This window comes from Bos taurus, chromosome X (genome assembly GCF_002263795.3).
Source record: "Bos taurus isolate L1 Dominette 01449 registration number 42190680 breed Hereford chromosome X, ARS-UCD2.0, whole genome shotgun sequence".
NCBI lineage: Eukaryota > Metazoa > Chordata > Mammalia > Artiodactyla > Bovidae > Bos > Bos taurus.
In genome coordinates this window covers 38,393,082-38,405,474 of record NC_037357.1, presented here as the reverse complement: position 1 = coordinate 38,405,474, position 12,393 = coordinate 38,393,082, and the positions used below count along the sequence as shown (strand labels likewise).

The 12,393-nt window shown below is 52.0% G+C and overlaps 1 long non-coding RNA gene and 2 pseudogenes across 1 annotated transcript; 2 read left to right on the top strand and 1 right to left on the bottom strand.

Annotated features, from left to right (window-relative positions):
- The first annotated feature begins 1,688 nt into the window (after nt 1-1,688).
- Nucleotides 1,689-2,571, top strand: LOC107132014 (melanoma-associated antigen 10-like; annotated as a pseudogene).
- A 3,292-nt stretch (nt 2,572-5,863) lies between these two features.
- LOC132344269 (uncharacterized) lies at nt 5,864-10,368 on the bottom strand. Its single transcript, XR_009493471.1, has 4 exons — nt 10,279-10,368; nt 9,279-9,560; nt 7,929-7,995; nt 5,864-5,971 (listed from the first exon to the last, which is right to left on the bottom strand). It is a non-coding gene; the product is annotated as an uncharacterized lncRNA (long non-coding RNA).
- Nucleotides 10,369-10,552: 184 nt separating this feature from the next.
- LOC100299740 (heat shock transcription factor, X-linked member 3-like) lies at nt 10,553-12,393 on the top strand (annotated as a pseudogene).

The window sequence follows — 12,393 nt, the reverse complement described above, 5'->3', positions numbered from 1 at the left end:
TGACTCTGGTGGGGACGTGAGTACCAGGTCTCAGAGACACTGGAGACTTGATATAAGGGGCGAGGCCTCAGAGATTGGAGGGGAGAGTCTTAGATTCTGAAGCAGTTTAGGTGAGGACCCTGAGGGAGGACTGAGGGGATGCTGGACCCCAATCAGAGGAGACCAAGGGAAGCCGGTCCCTGCTGTCAGTCCTTGGTGGCCCTGGGTTACGATGAGTGCATTAGACATGGTCAGACTTCCTGACATCCAGGTCTCAGACTGGGGACCTCGTATATGTGGCAAGGCCTCAGGTGGGCCAATTCCCAGGTCCTTCAGGGTTTCAAGTTGAGGACCCTGAGGACGAACTAGGGGACCCTGTACCCCAATTAAATGAGACCTCAGAGAAGCCTGTCTCTGTTGTCAGTTCAGGGCTATCATGGAGTATGATGAGTGCAACAGACATGGTCTGACTTCTTGACATCCAGATCTTGGAGAGATGGGGCCCTGGTGTAAGGGGCGGGGCTTCAGCTGGGGAGAGGCGAGAAGCTCAGGTCCTGCCCAGAGGCAAGTTGAGGTGCCTGAAAGAGGACACAGGGGACCCTGAGTGAGGACCAATGGAACCCCACAAATCCCCACCCTTGTAGTCAGCCCTTGGAGACCCTGGTGTGAGATAAGCACACTAGGCCTGTCTGAATTCTTGACATGGGTGTCTCAGAGGACTGGGGACCTTGTGAAAGCAGTGAGGTCTCAAAATGACTGACCCTGCCTGGAGTCCAGACTCCATGCTAGGAATGACAGAGGTGGTTAGAACTTAAGACAGGGAGGTATCCTTGCCTTTGATGGGAGTCTTAGAGGCCTCAGAGTAGAGTGAACAGTTTCCTGACCTATGGCTTAGGGACCTCAGGATCTGAGGTGTTCGGCCACAGTGGGGAGTGTTCAGGCCTGCAGAGGGTGTACTCCTTGGATCCAGAGGGATAACTGAGCAAACTCCTGTCCCATCCCTGTGGTCAGTTTTGGGAGGCCAGGAGGGAGGTGAGGAAGAGCTGAGGATCGGGCATCTCCCCAGCCTAGGATCCACAGGAGGCCCTGGGCAGGTGCAGCCACATGTGGGGTCCATCAGCACTTTCTGTTCAGACTCAGGTCTTGTTCTTTGTTTCCCTGCAGGCCCCCAAAGGGGAGGGAATAGGTCATGCCAGGTGAAAGGTTAGCACTACACAGGGAGCCCTGAGGGGACCTCCCACCCCACAACTTGGGGGACCTCACAGAGTCCCCCCCCCTCCTACCAGCACGGAAGGCCCAGGGATATGTCTCAGTCTACCCCTGAGGTGTCCCCTCCATGTCTCTCACAGGAGCTCCAGGAGGCGAAGCAGAGGTCTGAGGACCATGTCCTGAGGTCAGAGATCAGAGGAGGTCCAGGCAGTGCCAGAAGTCAAGGTGAGGAGGGCGTCCTGAGTGTGCACCAGGGGCTCCCCTTCCCAGAACAGAAGGGAAACCACAAGGCCCATATCCCCACACCATGTCAGCCCAGGAAACTTCGGCTGTGCTGCCTGTACCCTGGGGAGACACCCCCCTCCTTCAGGTAGTCAGGTGTCCAGCTGCACAGGAAGCATGACCCTGTGAGGCTCGAGAGCACCCCTCAAGAGGAGACCTGTAAGTGGCCTGTGCCAGACTGCCCAGGATGTGTTTCTAAGGTGAGGCCGCTCACACCCCCTCTCTCCTCCAGACACGTGGTCCATGTCTGTCCCCCTGCCTCACTCCTGTCTGTGGTTCGGTCCCAGGCATTGCACTTGGGATGAAGATGAGTGAGCTGAGCAATCCTGAGGAAGACCTTCAGGATCCAGGCAATCCCCAGGGCCAGGTAGAAGCACAGCTCCTGGGGTCTGAGGCAGGGAAGGCTGCATCCCCCTCAGCGTCCTCTCCATCAGTCTCCTCCTCCACCCCTGTGGAGGTCTTGCCCCAGGAAGCTCTGAAAGAGATGATGGCTAACCTGGTGAAGTTTCTGTTCTTCAAGTATTGTACCAAGAAGCTGACCTTTAAGACCAAAGTACTGAATACAATCCTCATGGGTAATCAGGACCACCCCTGTGGTCTTCTATAAAGCCACCTCATGCCTGGCAGCTGGTCTTCGGCATGGTGGTGAAGGAGGTGGACTCCAGGGAGCACGGTTACATCTTGGTCCCCACCCTGGGCCTTACCTGCGATGCGATGCAGAGCAGTGGGCAGAGCATGCCCAAGGCTGGACTCTTGGTGCTGGTCTTCAGCCTGATCATCTGAAATGGAAACTGTACCCCTGAGGAAGTGGTCTGGGAAGCACTCAGCAGGATGGGGGTATGTCCCGGGTGGGAGCAATCTATTTTTGGGGAGCCCAGGGAGCTGCAGACCCACGTGTGGGTGCAGGAAGGTTACCTGGAGTACCGGCAGGTGCTTGACAGTGACCTTACTCGCTATGAGTTCCTGTGGGGTCCCCGGGCCTATGCAGAGACTAGCAAGTGGCAAGTAACAGAGTATCTGCTCAGGGACAACAAAAGGATTTCAAGGGTCTTCCAACCCCCATCTGCAGAGGCTGTGAGGGAGGAGGAAGAAGGGCCCTGAGCCAGAGAAGCAGCCAGGTGATCCTTCCATCTGTGATTGAAGAGGAAGCAGTCAGCCTTCTCAATAGTGTGGGCCCAGGTCAGTTGGGGAAACCTGGTGTGTAGTACTTTTGGGTTCCTGTTCTCCATGATGATATGGAGATTCATCTCTGTTTTCTTTAGGAATTGTTCAAATGTTTTTTTTTTTTTTTTTTTCAGCTGAAAACTTAATAAATTTCAATATATAATTGTGAATGAAATTGATCACACTTGAATTTGTGATTCAAGTTTAAGGACCCAGTTTAAGGACCAGAGTTTTGCTGTTTTGTAAAAGAGATTGGAAACTGTCTCATTTTATTTTGTGAACCTGAGCAAGGTAACGTGGATTAGAATTACAATTATTTTGCACATGTAAACTTACTTAGCAGTATACAGTTGGTGGAAGAATTAGAAAATAATAAAAGAAATTATTGTAGTGAATTCTTGCTTCTTATACTTTTAGTCTGTCCTTTTCTACAGCTAACCCATGTCTGTTTACTTGGATTTTGCTGGATATTATTTAAGAAAGTAGGAAGAAATTGATGAGATTAATAAGCTCCCTGATTCCTTGTCAGGAAGCATTTAGCAGGAGGCTTCCTGTGTGCTGTTTTGGATCTGTCAGGAATTCTCTGTTCCTTTTTAATTCCTGAATATTCAGCAATTAAGAGGAGAGGCAAGCCTCTCCCAGGGCTGAAGAATCCAGGCATTCCCTTCATTAGTTTTTCTATACGGTGATAAGTACCCTCTTCCTTTTTATGAACCATATGGTAAAAGTGATTATTTACAACTCTCTCTCTCTTTAATATGGATTGCCTATGTTTTGTAAGTCTGAAATTTTAATCTTTATCTTTGCTGAGAATAACTACAGTATATATGCCCACACCATGTTGATTAAAACACCTTTGCTCCATCAGAGCTTTGGTCCCTGTCTCTCTCTGTCTCTCTGTCTCTGTCTCTGTCTCTCTCTCTCTCTCCCTCCCTCCCTCCCTCCCTCCCCCCTCCCTCCCTCTCCCTCTCCCTCTCTCTCTCTCTCTCTCTCTCTCTCTCCCTCTCTCTCTCAGGCTATTTCTTTGGAGTGCAGAGGCTCTCTGAGTTCACTTTCCTGCCCAGGCTTCTAAGACCCTCTTGAGAAGGCACTCTGCACCTTCACCCCATCGAGAGGGCTCCTGAGGCCTCCATGAACAGAACAAGCCCCATTTTATTGGCTTTCTGCATAAACCAAGGAATATCAGCCTCTTTCTCTCTCCTTTACTTTCTTATTGGTCGACTCCGGACCACCAGATTCTAATCCACTAAAAGACCTCAACAATCCCTGGCTCATTTATTCCACAGACCTTCATGGAGCCTCTGTTCTGTGGGAAGCTCTGTGTTAGCAGTGGAGACACTGGGAGAAGCAGGACACACCCACACTTAGAGTGGGAGTCTAAAGTCACTCTGAGGGTCCAAGGCCATCTCCAGGCAGCTGAGTTCTTGCTAACTTACCTGCCACTCCTTATCCTCTTGGGCTAAAAGATATTGTTATCTTCTGGTGACTGCTGAGGGGACCCCCATGTGAAGGTGAGTTGTTCCCTGTGCTCCCCCATGGTCATGGGCATAGCATGCCCCATCCAGCATCTGTGCTTGGACTGCACCTTTCTCTCAAGGATTAAGGATGCCCCTTCTTGAGTGAGGATGAGGGGGTCCAGGCACCCCAGAATAGAAGGCCCCATAGAATACAACTCCACCCCTACTGGGCCTCTTGGGGGCCCTGGTCTGGGTTGTCAGGCTGAGACCTCATGCCCCCTCACTTCCTCAGTGAACTCAGGGATTCAGAGGCTTGGTCTTTGGGGAGCAGTCACAGGTGGGCAGATGGAGGAGCCCTTGTCCTGCAGAGACTCGAGGTGAGAACCAGAGGAGACTGAGGGTTCCCAGGGAATATATGTGCTGCCCTCCTGACAGCCCTGGGAGACCAGGGTGGAAGGAGTCCAGATGTGACATCACTGATCCCAATGGGAGGGGAGAAGTGAGGACCTGGGTTAGGTACCTGGGTTCAGGACAACAGAGTAAAGGAACCCAGCTGTGCTAGGAGTCAAGGTAGAACCCTGTGGGGGGGGCTCTGGGACCCCAGGACATCCAGGTCATCAATGTTCTCAGCCTCTGGAGTCCCCAGCAGGGTTGGGGGAATGAGCCACCTACTCCAACTTGCCTCTCAGGGGTCCTGGCTAGGGAGGGCTGGATCTAAGGGGAGCAATGTCGAGGTGAGAAGGTGGTACCCAGACCTGCTGAGAGTCAAAGTGAAGAGCAGAAGGAGGGTTGAGGATGGCCAGGGGCATCATCTCAGCTCTGGGAAACCCTGGGCATGGAGCCCTGACTTCATGTCCACAGACTCTCCCTGAGGGTCTTGATGCAGTGACGGCCTTGGTGTGAGAGTCCCACCTCCATTCAACACAAGGGGCATCCCCGGAACTGCCAGGACTCAAGATGAGGACCTTGATCAAGGACACAGGGAGCCCCACAGGTCCCAGAACCTACTGTCAGCCTGGGGCTGCATGAGAACAAGGTCTCAGGAACATTGGAGAGTTGATTTAAGGGGAGGGGGCCTCAGAGATTGAAGAGGAGATTCTTAGGTTCTGAAGGAGTTTAGGTGAGTATCCTGAGGGAGGACATAGGGGACCACTCAAGAGGAGACTTTAAGCAGCCTGTGTCAGACCATCCAGGGTGCATTTCTCAGCCGAGGCCTGTGGTCCCAATCTGTCCCCCTGTGTCACTCCTGTCTGTGTTTTGATACCAGGGATCATGCTTGTGGTCAAGATGAGTAAGCTGAGAAGCCAAGCGAGCCTGAGTAAGACCTTGAGGACCCAGGTGAGGCCCAGGTCCCGGTGGAGGCACAGCTCTTGGGGGCTGAGGCGGGTGAGGCTGCATCCCCCTCGGCCTCCTCCACCCCTGGGGAGGGCAGCCACTCTGCGTGCTATGAGTTCCTGTGGGGTCCCCAAGCCTATGTGGAGACCAGCAAGTGGCAAGTCATGGCGTTTCTGCTCAGAGTCAACCAAAGTGCTTTGAGGGAGGAAAAGGGGGCCTGAGTCAGAGCAGCAGCCAGGTGATACTTCCCTCTGTGATTGAAGAGGGGGTGGTCAGCCTTCTCAGAAGTGAGGGACCGGGCCAGTTGGGGGAACTGGTTTGTAGCATCTTTGGGTTCCTCATGACTATGATGACATGGAGATTCATATCTGTTTTCATTACAAAATTTCCAAACTTTGACAGTTTAATAGAAGGCTAAATAACCTTTAATGTCTTAGTTTGTGAATGATGAGGATCAAAATGTGTTTGTGGTTACCCATTTCAAGTACAAGAGTTTTGCTCTTTTGTAAAAGAGATTGGTCATTCTTCCATTTTGTTCTGTGATCCTGAAAGGGATACATTGGAATTGGAATTAGAACTGTTTTGGAAACATGAGCTTACTTAGCAGCAATATTGATGGGGTAAGATTTAAATAATAATAAAGTGATCATAGTGAATTCATGTTTCTGTCCTTTGTAGGTATCATTCTCAAAAATTAAGTTATCTCTGTTTATTTGGATTTGTCTGGGTTATTTAAGGAAGTAGAAGACAACTAATCTGAGCCACCTGCCCAAGGGCTAATTTATTCCAAAGACCTTTACAGAGCCTCTGCTCCCTGAAAGGTTGTGTTAGCAGTGGGGAACTAGGAGAAGCAGGACAACCCTCACTCCTAGAGTGATGGTCTAGGAGCCAGAGTCACAAGAGAAAGTTGGAGAGACGTCCACTAGTCCCATAGAACAAGGGAACATGGAGCAGGGCAGTGAGGCTCCAGGAGGAGCACCTGCAGGTTGGTGCCTGAGCCAGGATGGTGTGGGGCCTTGGAAAACTGGGTTCCTTCTGTGAGAGGTGATTGTGATGAGGCTGGATGGTAGCACCCCTCAGTATTGCATTGTGTCTTGGGGGTGATGGGAAAGTCTGAAAGGGATCCTTGCTGTGAGGTGTCCTTTTGCATCTTGGATAAAGCCCAGAGAGATCTCTTTCTGGGGCAGGAAGGAAGGGGTCCTGGCTCTTATCACATTGCTGTTGACCGCAGGGGTAAAGGAGGTGTTTTCCACCCCATATCTGCAAGGAATCCTGGAGAACTTTGGTCACACTCCCTTGAAGTGATGCCCAAGCAATCCATGGAACTACCCTCTCTTTCCTGGTACTGCAGATCCAGAACCCAAGGTGTTAATGAGCTTTAAATTATCTCTTTTTGTAATTGGCCATTAATCAAACACTTTAACTTTGTGGGGATGCAATGAAGGAATATAAGGGTTTGGATGGAAGACCAGCTGGGACAGAGGCAAAGACTGGTTCTTGCTTTGCCTGCTGGAACATTCCTCAACACCCAAAATTAACAGGCCCTATAACTGGAAATGGGGCTTCTGGGGTAGCTCAAAGGATAAAAACATGCTTGCATTGTGTGTTACCTGGGCTCAAGCCCTGAGTCAGGAAGATCACCTGGAGTAGAGTATGGCAACCCACTCCAGTATTCTTGCCTGGAGAATTCCATGGACAGAGGACACAGGTGGTCTATAGTCCATGGAGTCTCAAAGAATTGAACATGACTGAGCTAATAATGGAGAAGGCAATGGCAACCCACTCCAGTACTCTTGCCTGGAAAATCCCATGGATGGAGGAGCCTGGTAGGCTGCAGTCCATGAGGTCGCTAGGAGTCGGACATGACTGAGCGACTTCACTTTCACTTTTCACTTTCATGCATTGGAGAAGGAAATTGCAACCCACTCCAGTGTCCTTGCCTAGAGAATCCCAGGAATGGGGGGGCCTGGTGGGCTGCCATCTCTAGGGTTGCACAAAGTCGACTGAAGACATGACTGAAGCAATGCAGCAGCAGCAGCAGCAGCAGCAGCAGCAGCAGAGCTAATAATACTATGGTCCACTATGGCCTAACTGGAAAAGTTACCTTGTTTTATTTATGAATCATCATGTTTGGCTGATTAGCTATTCCACATTCTATTGAGGTGTATATTCTGTGACATGACCTGGACCACAGAGCAGCCAACCCCTTCCCACAGTGGCGAGTGGAGAAGTGCCTGTGGGCAAGTGTGAGAGATTCCTGCCATGCTATCACAGTGCCAATGGCCGCCAGGCCCTGCCAGCAGCATCACATACCTCAGGCACATTCTGCAGCCCAGTATATGGGTTCCTCAAACCAGCTGTCTTTACAGACGAACTTAGGCCATGGGGCTTGGGCATCTTCCCAGGATCACATGCTAGTGAGGGCCTGGGTGGGCTCAGAGCCTTGGTCTCAACTCCTCTGTAGCCCCCACCCTTCCCGCCCACCCCAGGAAACTGTCTCACCTTCTAACTTCTCATGCCTTTCTCTTCTCAGTGCTACACAATACCTCTCAGGTGACAAAAAGCAGGTCTGTGGAAGGAAGGGGACAAGGAGAATAAGAAGCACTGTGGGGCTGCTCTGTGATTTGCTGAAAACTGACTCTGCCATGGGCTGGCATCTCTGTCCAGTCCCAGCGCCTCCCACCTGAGGGCGTCGCCCTGTCCCTGTTGCTGCCATGGGGCCTGCTGCCCAACTGAACCTGCCAGGCTGACCAGCTTCTCACCGAGAAGGAGGGAAGGAGGGTCTGACCTTATGGCCCCAGTGTCCAGTAGGATAAGGCCCCTACAGGAGCCTCCTCTAATACAGGAGAAAAGTTGACATGGGCAGACCCCCAAGGCTCCAGGTCTCCACAGGCACAGTGAGGGTGCAGAGCACCTGGAGGTCTTCTGGGCTGGGCACACCAGGGCATGGACCACAAGCACAAGGGCAGGAGAGTGAGGCTGAGAAGGGCAGGCCTTGGACATCATGAGGGCTTGTGTGTACACAACGCAAATATCCTGAGCCAAAGCTGACAGAAACTCCTCGGTCCCATGCAAACCTACTGACAGGGCTCGGATGGTGACTGGAGGGGACAGAAAAGGCAGCTCCCTCAGGACCCAGGGAGTGAGGAGGGGCCCCAAGTCGGGGGGGGGCAGGAAAGGACACCTAACCAGGCTGCCACAGACACCATGGTCTTTGGTCCCCTTCAGAGGACCCACCAGGGGCCCCCACAAATAATCACAGCCTCCAGGGCTGTGTCCCAATCCAATGAGCCAATCTGAAAGAATATTTTGTCAACCTGTTTAGGAGCACAAAGGCAAGGGAGCAAGCCCAGGTCAAGGCCTGTGACCTCTATTCTGGCCACCAGTCCTCAGACTGAAAGGCCCTGGGTGAGCCTCTTCCACATCCTCTTAGCTCTTCCCTTTTAGACACCAGGCAGTAGCCCTCACACAGGGCAAATGGCCTTGCTGAGTGGCAGAACTGGGGGGACACAGTCTCTACGGGGACAGTACTAAAGGGTCCTCACACCATGGGCCTTTCCAAGGTACCAGTCTATCCCCTACACGGTGATTTTGAAGACCAGTGACCCACAAAGGTCAGAGAACATACATCTTCAAACCCTCTGCCCTATCGCCCATGTGTGGTGAAGACAGATGACACTCACTGGAGTTTCATCCTGTCCCACTCTCACCCATTTTCAAATATAGGTAGATGGGGCTTCCTTTGGTTACATCTCACTCAACAAGTCAGACATGTCCCTGGGAGTGAGTGTGTGTAAAGGAGGCCCTTTGAAAAGTGCCCAACCCGTGAGCCAACTAAATCATTTGACGTACCTGCCATCTGGGTAAGGGAGAACAGGTCCACAGTGGTGGTGGGGACAGCAACAGGAGCAGAGAAGATCAGAGATGGTCTCAGAGAGGACCAATGAAGTGCTTGTTTTAAACAAAAGAGGCTGTACCTTGAGCCCCTAATCAAGTCCTTCAAAGGGCAAGTACCCACAGACATGCAAGTTGGACATGGGAGGCAGGACCAGGGGTAGCAGAAGCCCAATCACTCCACTGATGAAAGGAAACAGTCATTTTGAGGCAGTCTCCAGGGTGGCTGAATCCAAGGCTCTGGAAAGGGGACGAGAAAAGCACACACACAGGTGTTCCCAAAGTGAGGACTCTATGGCCACAAGAGCAATCTTTATGGGAAAAAATGGAAACTGAAGACAGCACCCTGTGATTTGCAGTGGGATGATGTCTGGGAGTAGGCAGAGCTCAGGAGGCTGCAAGTTCAGCAGAGCACCTGGCTGTACCCTACCACACAGTGTCCTGGGGAGTCTGTGTCTCAGGTACTTGGGGAACAGTCAAGTGGAATGTGAAGTCATTCCCACTGTGCTCAAGCACAGCCCTCCTGTGGGGACAGCTTGATCTGAGGGGCAATGGGGGCAGGACCACAGGACTCTGACTTTGGGGCCATCTGAATGGGACCTACCAACCGGCAGTACCATTCAGAGGAGACCAAATCCAGAAGAGGGGCAAGACCATAGCCGAGGGTATGGGGGGTGGGACCACCAAATCAGGCTAGGCCAAACAGCCCCCTATGGACCCCATCTTCTGGAAAGGACAGTTGCCAGGGGCCTATCTGACCCATTGGGTCTCTCCCAGTGATAGCTAAGCCAGGACTCTCCAGGGCCTGGCCCTTTAGCAGAAGCCAACCACAGCCCTCCCCATTGGTAGGGAGGGGGGGTGGAACAGGGGCACATTTGTCAACCCATCCAGGGCCTGGCCCTCTGAAACAAGGGGCCTGGCAGCAGATGGGAGCCTTTTCAGGCAACCTGAAACATACTTTTCTGTACTTTCAGACAAGAGATAAGCTGGGGATCCCATCTCCATTCCCAGACTCCCTCCCCAACACTGGGCTGGGGCTGCCTCTCCACATCACCTCTGTGACATCATGAACCAGTTAAGGAAGCTGACCACTTAATTGGCTGCCTGTCCCATGACCCAGATTCTAGAATTTCCAGAGAGTATTTATGGGGCACCTCAACCCTGGTCTGAGGCCCTTCTGCCCTGAGTGCTCACTGCTTCGGTAGAGAATGCTCCTGAACTAGATTGGCTCCATGACTAGTCAGAGTTCCCATGAGGCACACACAGCCCCGCTGGCCCCATCAACTGATGGGGCACCTGCAGCAGGGCACCGCCTTGATGTCTCCCCAGATCCAAAAGTAGATTCAGGGGAGGCTTTGGAGAAGCAGTGGGACCAACCAGAGAGCCTAGATCCAGGCTCCCAAGATAACCCGCCCCCCACAGGGCCCTAACCCAGTAACAGCCAACAAGGAAGAGAACAGCACTGTCCTCAGGCTGTCCTTCCCCAGGAAGCTCCGGATGATCATGGAGGATGCAGCCTTCACCTCTGTGCACTGGAACAAGAAGGGAGACACAGTGGTCATCGAAGCAGATCTCTTCCAGAAGGAGGTCCTTCAGCACAGAGGTACAAACAGCATCTTTGAGACAGACAGCATCAAAAGCTTCATCCGTGAACTGAACCTGTAAGGGTTCAGTAACATCCGCCCTCTGGGTCACTCTTCAGGGAAGAAGAAGATGATAGTAATATAGAAAGCCCTTCCGGGGAGACTAGACTTGATGACCGAAGTGCTGGACAGGTTTCATTTCTTAGAATTTTTTCTCGTGAGATGGTAGTTAAGGAAAGAGGAGAAAGCAGGGCTTATCATGTTCCACGAATCCCCTTAGGACCCACAGGGGTGACTCCAGACCTTGAGAGGCCAGTTGATGTCAGGGACCATCAGTAACACCTCAACTGAGGCTGGCCCCAGGGGAGATCTAGGGAGAGCCCTTGCTTGGGCCTCATAACCTGCCAGGAATGAAGAGACCTTGTCTTCATAGTTAGCAAGGCTGGGACGGTGGTGGGAAGGAGGGCAGTGAGGAACAGCTATTCTCCCCAAAGATGGCTAAAGTGATTCATTTCCTTTTAGATCTATCGCAACTCCAACTTTCAGAGAGCCTCTCCTCCTACAGAACATCCAGTGGAAAGACAACCCCAGAACAACTGCTTAGCTCATCACCAGCACAACAACGAGCCCAAAGAGAAAGAAGCATGCAGTGGCGACCAGACACTTTCCTCGATTCCATCATGAGTCCACCCAAGAGGCTGACAAGAAGGCCCAGGAGAGAATGCCAGCTGCTCAAGGAATCCCTGGCCAGTTCTCATTTGCGTTCTGTGGCCTTTGGTTTATGGGCAGTGTAGCCTTGCAGGCTGGAGCAAACCATCTCCCCAGTGAGCAGGATGGCCTCAGTGGTGAGGGCATGTCCAGTAACGCCACATCTGTATCTCTGGCTACTGCTGGAAGGGACACCTCAGGGTAACTGCCCAAGAGCCCCCCAGGGTACCCAGGTTATGGTTCAATGATGACTATGTACACCTATTTTTCCGTAATGATGGCAGCTGTTTCAGTTGTGGCCCAAGATGAGGCCTCTGAGGCACTCAATGGCACCCCATTCCAGTACTCTTGCCTGGAAAATCCCATGGATGGAGGAGCCTGGTGGGCTACAGTCCATGGGGTCGATAAGAGTCAGACACGACTGAGTGACTTCACTTTTGCTTTTCACTTTCATGCATTGGAGAAGGAAATGGCAACCCACCCCAGTGTTCTTGCCTGGAGAATCCCAGGGACAGGGGAGCCTGATAGGCTGCCGTCCATGGGGTCGCACAGAGTCAGACACGACTGAAGAGACTTAGCAGCAGCAGCAGCAGCAACAGAGGCAGAGGAGGAGCAGTAGGAGTCCTCAGATTACAAATGTGCCCTCTGTGAGCAGTTCAAGAACAACCCCAATCCCTGAGCTGCCAGGACCCCAATGACACTCAAAAGCACTCTCTTGTAATCAAAAATATATTTCTGGGTCTAATAAAGTATAGCAAAACTCCAAAGGAGTAAATAAAGAA